General features: G+C 37.2%; 1 non-coding gene across 1 annotated transcript; it reads right to left on the bottom strand.

The window, feature by feature from the left end:
* Nucleotides 1-1,120: 1,120 nt before the first annotated feature.
* On the bottom strand, nt 1,121-1,227 carry LOC114369023. Its single transcript, XR_003657486.1, has one exon. It is a non-coding gene; the product is annotated as a small nucleolar RNA R71 (small nucleolar RNA).
* Between the last annotated feature and the right edge of the window lie 8,481 nt (nt 1,228-9,708).

Genomic DNA, 9,708 nt, shown 5'->3' with positions numbered 1-9,708 from the left:
GCGACGGATTTTAGAGACCACCCTTGCTGAATTAATTAGAATTTTTTGTTTTGGTAGCTATAGTTGTTATTTTTGGCTGAATTTTTTTGAGTTCACTTCTTTTGATCCATATTTTGTGGGAAAAATAGCTGGAGCCTTTAGTTTGGTCAGATTTGAAAGTTCCCAAAAAGTAGCAAATTTGATTTTTGTCAAAACTTCAAACGACCATAACTTTTGCTCCGGTTATCAGAATCGCAATTATTGTATATGTATTTGGGGTAGAAACAAATTTCCCATGCCATCACAACCTGCCGTAGGCCGGCTGAGGTCTCCTTCTTCCAAAAATTGCAATTCTGTCAAAAGTTTTTTATTTTCCAAGTATTCTCTTATTTTTCTTAACTTGTCATTTTTAGCTTTTATAGTTAGACTTTGAATTTCTGTTTGAAATTTTTTGTGCTATCTTCTCATCATTTTATAAGGTTTCCCACAAAATTTGAAGTCATTTGGATATCATTTAATGGTAGCTGTAGTTCAAACCTACACTATTACTTACATAAGAAGGCAACTAGTTGTGCATGCTGAATATAGTGTATGACTAGAGGCAATCCATATGACTTACAACCCTTTGATCCTGAGATAGATAGGACATTTCATAGATTAGTCAGACATCATTTAGTACCTTTTGAGCATCCTGAGCATTCTGTTATTGGTGATTTTGAGCATTATTGTTATGAACATTCTGATTTTGAACATTATGAGAACATGGCACAACCTCCACCCCGTGAGAGGACTCTAAGGGAAATGATTGCACCTGATTTCACCTATGAAAGCTTGTGCATCCAATACCCTGATGAGGATGTCCCATATGTTCTTAAAATTGGACTGATCCATTTGCTTCCAAAGTTTCATGGCCTTGCAGGTGAAGACCCGCATAAACATTTGAAAGAATTCCATATTGTCTGCTCCACCATGAAACCCCCAGATGTCCAAGAGGATCACATATTTTTGAAGGCCTTTCCTCATTCTTTAGAGGGAGTGGCGAAGGACTGGCTTTATTACCTTGCTCCACGGTCCATCATGAGCTGGGATGACCTCAAGAGAGTGTTCTTAGAAAATTTTTTTCCCTGCTTCCAGGACCACGACCATCAGAAAGGATATTTCAAGCATTAGACAACTCAATGGAGAGAGCTTATATGAATACTGGGAGAGATTTAAGAAACTATGTGCCAGTTATCCTTACCACTAGATTTCTAAGCAGCTTCTCCTCCAATATTTTTATGAAGGACTCAGTAACATGGAGAGAAGTATGATAGATGCTACCAGTAGTGGAGCCCTTGGAGACATGACCCCTGCTGAAGCCAAAAATTTAATTGAGAAGATGGCTTCCAACTCCTAGCAATTTTGTGCCAGAAGTGATGCTATTGTCATTAGAGGAGTGCATGAAGTAGCCACGAATTCATCTTCATCAGGTGAGACTAAGAAGCTTGAAGGTAAACTAGATGCCTTGGTTAACCTGGTAACCCAACTGGCCATGAATCAAAAATCTGCACCTGTCGCCAGACTCTATGGTTTATGCTCCTATGCCGACCACCACACAGACCTTTGCCCTTTTATGCAACAATATGAAGCAATTGAATAGCCTGAAGCTTATGCTGCAAATATCTACAACAAACCTCCTCAACCTCAACAGCAAAATCAGCCACAACAGAACAATTATGACCTCTCCAACAACAGGTACAATCTCGGGTGGAGGAATCATCCCAATCTTAGATGGTTGAATCCTTCACAATAGCAGCAACAACAATAGCCTTATTTTCAGAATGCTGCTGGCCCAAGCAGACCATACGTTCCTCCGCCAATTCAATAGCAACAGCCCCAGAAACAACAAACAGTTGAGGCTCCTCCGCAACCTTCCCTTGAAGAACTTGTGAGGCAAAAGACTATGCAAAACATGCAGTTTCAACAAGAGACCAGAGCCTCCATTCAGTGCTTAAATAATTAGATGGGACAATTGGCTACACAGTTAAATCAACAACAGTCCCAGAATTCTGACAGATTACCTTCTCAATCTGTCCAGAATCCCAAAAATGTGAGTGCCATTACATTGAGATCAGGAAAGCAGTGTCAAGAACCTCAACCAGCCAATGAACCTGCCCAACCTCACTCTACTCCAGAAAAAGATGATGACAAAAATGGAAAGAGTAAGTTACCTAACAATTTCTATGCAGGTGACTCTAAAGAGAAGCAACATATCCCTCTTCCATTCCCTCCAAGAGCAATTTCCAACAAAAAAATGGAAGAGACAGAGAATGAGATCTTGGAAACATTTAGAAAAGTAGAAGTAAACATACCTCTGCTGGATGCAATAAAGCAAATTCCAAGATATGCTAAATTCTTGAAAGAGTTGTGCACTCATAAGCAGAAGCTTAAAGGAAGTGAAAGAATTAGTATGGGCAGAAATGTCTCCGCATTGATTGGTAAATCTGTTCCCCAAATCCCTGAAAAATGTAAAGATCCAAGTACATTCAGCATACCTTGTATTATAGGGAACAATAAGTTTGACAATGCCATGCTAGATTTAGGAGCTTCTGTTAGTGTGATGCCTCTGTCTATTTTTAATTCTCTATCTCTTGGTCCCTTGCAGTCAACTGATGTGGTAATTCATTTAGCTAATAGAAGTGTTGCCTATCCTGCTGGTTTCATAGAGGATGTCCTAGTTAGAGTTGGTGAACTGATTTTCCCTGTTGATTTTTATATTTTGAATATGGAGGAGGGATTTTCTAAAGGATCAGTTCCCATCATTCTAGGCAGACCTTTTATGAAAACTTCTAGAACTAAGATAGATGTATATGCAGGCACACTATCTATGGAGTTTGGTGATATAACTGTTCATTTTAATATTCTTGATGCTATGAAACACCCATCTGAAGATCTTTTAGTATTTCGTGTTGAAATAATTGACCATATTGTTGATGAATACATGACTGATCTTCATTCTAATCTGCATGCCTGTCACTCTTCATGCATTGAATCTGAATTTGTACTTGATCATATGTCTGAATTTGATGCTGAGAGTGAATCTGAATTTGATATTGATTACATGTCTGATGTTTTACCTCTTGAGATTGATTTTATAAAGTCAGATAAAACTAACCATGTTTCAAGAAGTACACATGCTTCTAACTTTCTTTATGAGGTACAGGCTGAGAAACCATCTCTTTCTACCACTATCCAGCTGAGCACACCAGAATTGAAGCCTCTACCATCAAATTTAAAATATACTTACTTGGATGATAGCAAAAGTTTTCCAGTAATTATATCTGCCTCCCTTGCTGATGAGCAAGAGGAGAAGCTGTTATTAGTTCTCAAGAAGCATAAAAAGGCTATAGGCTGGACCCTGGCGGACATTTATGGTATTAGCCCATCCACATGTATGCATCGAATAAATTTAGAGGATGGGGCTAAACCAGTAAGACAGCCACAAAGAAGACTCAACCCGGTGATTCTTGATGTAGTGAAGAAGGAGGTAACCAAGCTTTTGCAAGCTGGAATCATTTAACCTATCTCCGACAGCCAATGGGTGAGTCTCGTCCAGGTAGTCCCAAAGAAAATCAGCCTCATCGTGATCACAAATGAGAAGGAGGAGTTGATTCCTACTCAAGTGCAGAACAGTTGGAGAGTCTGCATTGACTATAGGAGGCTGAACTAGGTTACCAAAAAGGACCATTTTCCCCTGACATTCATTGACCAGATGCTTGAACGCCTGGCAGGTAAATCTCACTACTGTTTCCTTGATGGTTTTTCTGGTTATATGCAAATCACTATTGCTCTTGTGGCCTCAATAATCTTAAGAGGGATAGGCTTAGAATGCAGAAGAAGCAAAAACAATCAATTTAATAATGTTCTATAAACATGCAAGGCAAAATTGATTGCAATAACATAAATGTGATAAGGGAAGAGAGAATGCAAACACAGTTTTATACTGGTTCGGCCACAACCCGTGCCTACGTCCAGTACTCAAGCAACCCACTTGAGATTTCCACTATCTTTGTAAAATCCATTACAAAGTCTGAACCACACAGGGACAACCCATCCCTTGTGTTCAGGAATCCTTTACAACAAGAGACTCACAGTCTCTTAACCAATCTCATTGAATAAGAAGAATGGAAGAAGAATTCTCTCTTCAAGAGAAGAATATTACAATGAAGATCATGTAAGAATCCTTATAGATTTTGCAAGTGTTTGATCAAGGATTTCTTGAGAGAGCATTTGACAATGAAGTTCTTTTGGAATCTCTCTCATTGTCTTTTGAGAGGATAAGACATTTTTGCCAAGCAAAACTCTCTCTTCAATTTCATCCCAAGTCACACATATATATAGGCCTTTGATGGCCATTCAAAATCCAAATGATAAGATGTGACTATTGACGATATTCCTTGAAAATCCTCTCTGGTAATCGATTACAGAATTAGTGTAATCGATTACACAGTTGTTTTTCTTGAACAGTTGTGACCCTTCATTTAAAATTTGAATTCCCAACGTTCAGAGTCTCTGGTAATCGATTACATATGATGTGTAATCGATTACACACTTTCAAACCATTGGTAATCGATTACATGTGCCTAGAATGACTTGAAACCTTTCATTGTGAGGCAAGGCTTGATCTTGAAGAAATCTTGAATCAAGGCTTTGTTTGTTGAAACAATCTTGTATTAATCTTGAAGCAAAATGAGCCTTGTTTGATTCTTCTTTTGACATCATCAAAATCATGTATACATACATTCATAGCCTTTCGGCCTATGCAATGCCCCTGGTACCTTCTAGCGATGCATGATTAGTATTTTTAGTGATTTTTTAGAAAATTGCATAGAGGTGTTTATGGATGATTTCACTGTATATGGATCCTCTTTTGATGTTTGTTTGGATAGTCTGGAAAAGGTTTTGAATAGATGCACTGAAACTAACCTTGTTCTAAATTTTGAAAAATGTCATTTTATGGTTGAGCAAGGCATAGTTTAGGCCACATTATTTCCAAAAAGGGCATTGAAGTAGATCCTGCAAAAATTCTGTTATTTCACAATTGCCTTACCCCTCTTGCGTGCGAGAGGTGCAATCTTTTCTTGGTCATGCAGGATTCTACAAGCGCTTTATAAGCGATTTTAGCAAAGTAGCCCTTCCATTATCCAACTTGTTGCAAAAAGAGGTGGAGTTTGACTTTAATGATAAATGCAAAGAGGCCTTTCATTGCCTCAAAAGAGCACTGACTACCACCCCTATCATTCAGGCACCTGATTGGACAGTCCCATTTGAGCTAATGTGTGATGCATCCAATTACACATTGGGGGTTGTCCTTGCTCAAAAGATCTCCTTACTTCAGCTTACTTCTTTTCCACCATGACTTAGGGAGTTCTCCTTTTACTATCTCCTTCTTTACTTTTATTACATTTGTTCGATTCTATTTGATGGTTTAATTGCTTTTAATCTTTTAATTGTGCTACATTGAGGACAATGTGTTGTTTAAGTATGGGGGGGAGTGTTCTTTGGTTTTGGTTTTGTAAGTTTTGTTTGTGTTAAATTTTTTAGTTTTGTTAGTTTTGTTGGGTTTCTAGTTTACTATTTTAGGTTAATTCTGTTTGCATGTACAACTTTGTATATTTTTCTTTGAATTATAGGATATGTTCAAGAAATGGGTAATTGTTCTGAAAATAAAAGTCTCTTGACATTTTGTGATTTGAAGTCCTTGTTTTTCCTGTACATGTCATGATAGTTTTGAAAGCTCAATTTGAAAGTGATAAGTTTACCTTTGTGAGAATTTGAGCCATCCATCATCATAATATTTTGGTGTGTTTTGCCCCATTGATTGCTTGCACAATAGCCTTGGCTTGATTCTTGTTGATGCTTCCTAATTCACATGCATATTTGGAAATGATTTAAGCAATTTTGTTCTTATAAACTTCTAGCCAAATGGACTTACCTTGAATTAATTCCTTTGATAGCCCCTTTGAGCCTATGTTCCCCTTTCTTTGTTTTGAATCTCATTACAAGCCTTAAGTGAAAAACCATGATATCACCTTACCCTTAAGGAATTTTGGAGCTTTGGAATTGTTTTGGAAATAAGTTGGGAATAAGTGTGGGGGGTATGTTTCATTGGAAGATATAATTTTTGGTCATGCTTAATGTTTTATTTTGGCCATGCTTGATGTATCGGTATATTGCCTAGTTCTTGCTTTAATCCTCAAATTCGTATTGTTAACAAAAAAAATGAAAAAAAAAATTGAAAAAAAAATTTCAATTGCTGCAAATTCTGCAAATTTGTACTGTTCAAAAAAAAAGAAAAAAAAAAGAGAAGAAGAAAAGAAGTGAAGTTGAATAAATGAGGTTTTGTTATGAGGACTTGATTTGGGAGCCTTGGTTGATTTTGTTGATATTAAAAGGTTTGGGTTTATTACTTGTGCTTAATTTCCACTTATTCCCCATTGCTCCTCTATTCCTTTGGGATTTAGCAACTTATTCCATATTTTTCCCTACCTTGTCCTTGGCCCCATTACAACCCTAAAAGACCTTTTGATCCTCATGTGCTTGTGTTTATGGGTTGATTGTCAATTGTAGAATCTTGCCAAGTTTATGTGGTGTTGGTTTTCATGGGTGCTTTGAGGGTTAATAGTAGCCTAGACACTTGAGAGATAGAGTGTATATCTTGTGAGGCTTTATCACTTTTCATTCTTGAGCTGATTTACTATTTTGCCATGATTGGGTTGCTTGGATGATTTTCATGAATGCCTTGACTCTTTGGATCTCTTCATGTTAGATGTTACCCATTCCTTTCATTCCTTGATGTTCATTGAGGAATATGTAAATGTTTTTGTTTGTCTCTCTTTGATATCCTTGGATTTTGTTCTTTATTTCATTTTGCCCAGGAGTGCAAAAGGCTAAGTATGGGGGGTTTTGATGTGCCATTATTTTCTCCTATTTCTTAACCCTTTTTGCACCATTTTAAGTACTGATTAGTCTTAATTATCAAATTAATTAGGCAATTTTATTATTTGGGCCCATTCCGCTAATTTGATGTTTTTAATCTAATTTCAGGAATTAATGAAGCATTGGGCTTGAATCCAGAATTGGGCTTGGGCTTGAATCCAAAATTGGGCTTGGGCTTGAAGAGGGCAGACTATTTTATTCTACAAAATTAGATCTTATCTTATCTTATCTAGATATTATTTAGATTTGATCTCATCTAGACATTATTTCATCTAGATCTTATCTTATCTTATCTTATCTAGATTTGATTTGATTTTATTTATGGGCTTGGATTTAAAACAGATTTGTAAGCTTTGGGGCTGGGAAAACTATATAACAGCACCAAGGTTCTAGTTTAGGCCCTCTCTTCTCTCTTCTCTTTCTCCTTTAATTTTCGTTTTTGCAATTCCAGTTCTGACTTTTAGTTTTATCAATAAAATTTCGTTATTCAATCTATAATTTCGTTCTCTATTGATTAATGGAAGGCTAAGTCCCCAGTGTTGTTTTCTCTTGAGGATCAAGCACAATTCTCTTTGAGGTTCTATTATTACTGTTAAATTTTGTTCAGTTTTTCCTCTTCACTAATTACTCTGAATTTGTTGCTATTAATTCATGCATGCTTAGTGCTTGATTAATTGTCTCTGTACTTAATTTACGTTCATGCTTAATGATCGTTTATGAGTAATTGGTGTATGTGTTGCTTAATCACATAATGAATGCCTTGTGTTAAATTTCGCTTAGTAATTTAATTTAGGGTTGGATTAAGTGGTTGAACTGATAAAGGATAAATTCTCGTAACCTAGGATAAGAGACTTGCTTGTGAATCAAGGGGAAGCAACGTGTTTTAATTTTGATATTTTCTAATTCAAATTTACTTGTTGTTTAATTTACAAAAACAAACAACCCCCCCCCCCCCCCCAATTCGTTACTGTTTTATTACTATCTGTTATGAATGTTTGGTTGACCATTGCTCGTTGGGAGATGACCTAGGATCACTTCCTAGATACTGCATTTTTAATGTTTATTTGATTCGGGTACGGCCTCGATCACTTATCCTTTTAGGCTGCCTTATTTGATTCTTCTTTGACATCATCAAAATTCATGTATTCATACATTCACATTTTGGGAGGGCGAGGTGAAAAGCCAAAGGTGCGTCTTCCAAAAAGGAATACACACAAAACAATGAAGGGGACCCCTAAGGGTGCATAGATCACATTCAAATCTTAAAAAAAACAACTAACCGATGGTCACACAAAGAACACCGAACAAAGAACGATGTAGAGATTAATCATAGTTGCAATTTGGCAGCGCCTCGGCTTCGTTTCCTCTTCTTTCTTCTTCTTCTCACTTATTTCTCTCAATTTCCTTCACTCCTCAATGCTAGAACCCCTTCCTCAGCTCCCCTTCATGCCTATTTATAGGAAAAAAGGGCACTTAGGACCATGGCAGCTCGCCTAGGCGAGCTGAGACTTACTCTTGAAGTAACTGGCTCACCTAGGCGAGCTGGTTCCTTTAGCCTGAGGCTAGCCTGAGCGAGCTAAGGTCCAGGAACTCGATAAAAAAACCCTTTTGCCCCTCTTTTATGGTATCTTTTGCATTCTTGATCAAAACATTGAACGATATTTCGTCTTGTGCTGTAACTGGTGTCGAACAACGCAGTTCGGATAGCGAGAATCAAAACATTAGTGAATGATAGTCTCCGGACAAAATTAGGGTCTGCCAATAATGGAAGCCTCATTTTCCAACTCATCCAACTGTTGAGGGTCAATGACTTTGCTACAGATTGCATTGAAGAAAAAACACAACTGAGTTATGGCAACCGTAACTTTGTGAGACAATATACCACGAACGGCTATAGGCAAGACTTGTGGCATTAACACGTGACAATCATGAGACTTCAACCCAACCAATTTCAGATCATTGACGGATACAAGGCTCTTGATATTTGAAGAGTATCCTTGTGAGACTTTAATGTTTTTTAAACAATGACAAAATCTTTTTTTCTCTGTCATTGACATTGTGTGACATGCTGGGGGCAAATACATTCGATGACCTTGTGATACTGGATGCAACTGCTCTCGTATACCCATGTCTACCAAATCTTAACAACATTTCAAACCATCTTTTGTCTTTCCTTTAATGTTAAGAAGGGTTCCAATTAAACTATCACACATTTTTCTCGACAAGCATTACGTCTAGACAATGTCATACATGTAGATCACACTAGTAAGGAAGATCAAAGAATATTGACCTTTTCTTCCAAATGTTTTTCTTGGACCCATCCTTTTTATGTGTCTTCCCAAAGATAGTTATGATGTCCTTCACCCTATCAAAAATTTTGTGTCCAGCTAACGGTATTAGTGCACTTTCAAACTCAAATGTTCCATTAAATGCTTTCTTCAGTCGCCAATACGGGTGATAAGGTTTCAGAAATCTTTGATGCCTTATATATATTGTCTTCTTTCCATGCTTCAGTTGGTTGTAACTTGTGTCTTTCTCACATATAGGACATATGTGATGTCCTTTCACACTATATCCACTCAAATTCCCATAAGCTGGAAAGTCGTTAATGGTGAAAAATATCATTGCACGCAGCCTGAAGGTTTGCTGAAGATTCCCATCACACACATCAACCCTGTGTACCCACAATTTTGTCAAGTCTTCAATCAAGGGAGCAAGATAGACATCAATATCATTTCCTAGATGTCTTGG

This window comes from Glycine soja, chromosome 9 (assembly GCF_004193775.1).
Source record: "Glycine soja cultivar W05 chromosome 9, ASM419377v2, whole genome shotgun sequence".
NCBI classification, from domain to species: Eukaryota; Viridiplantae; Streptophyta; class Magnoliopsida; order Fabales; family Fabaceae; genus Glycine; species Glycine soja.
Note: the sequence above shows the minus strand (reverse complement) of the source record. Positions and strands in the feature narration are given on the sequence as shown.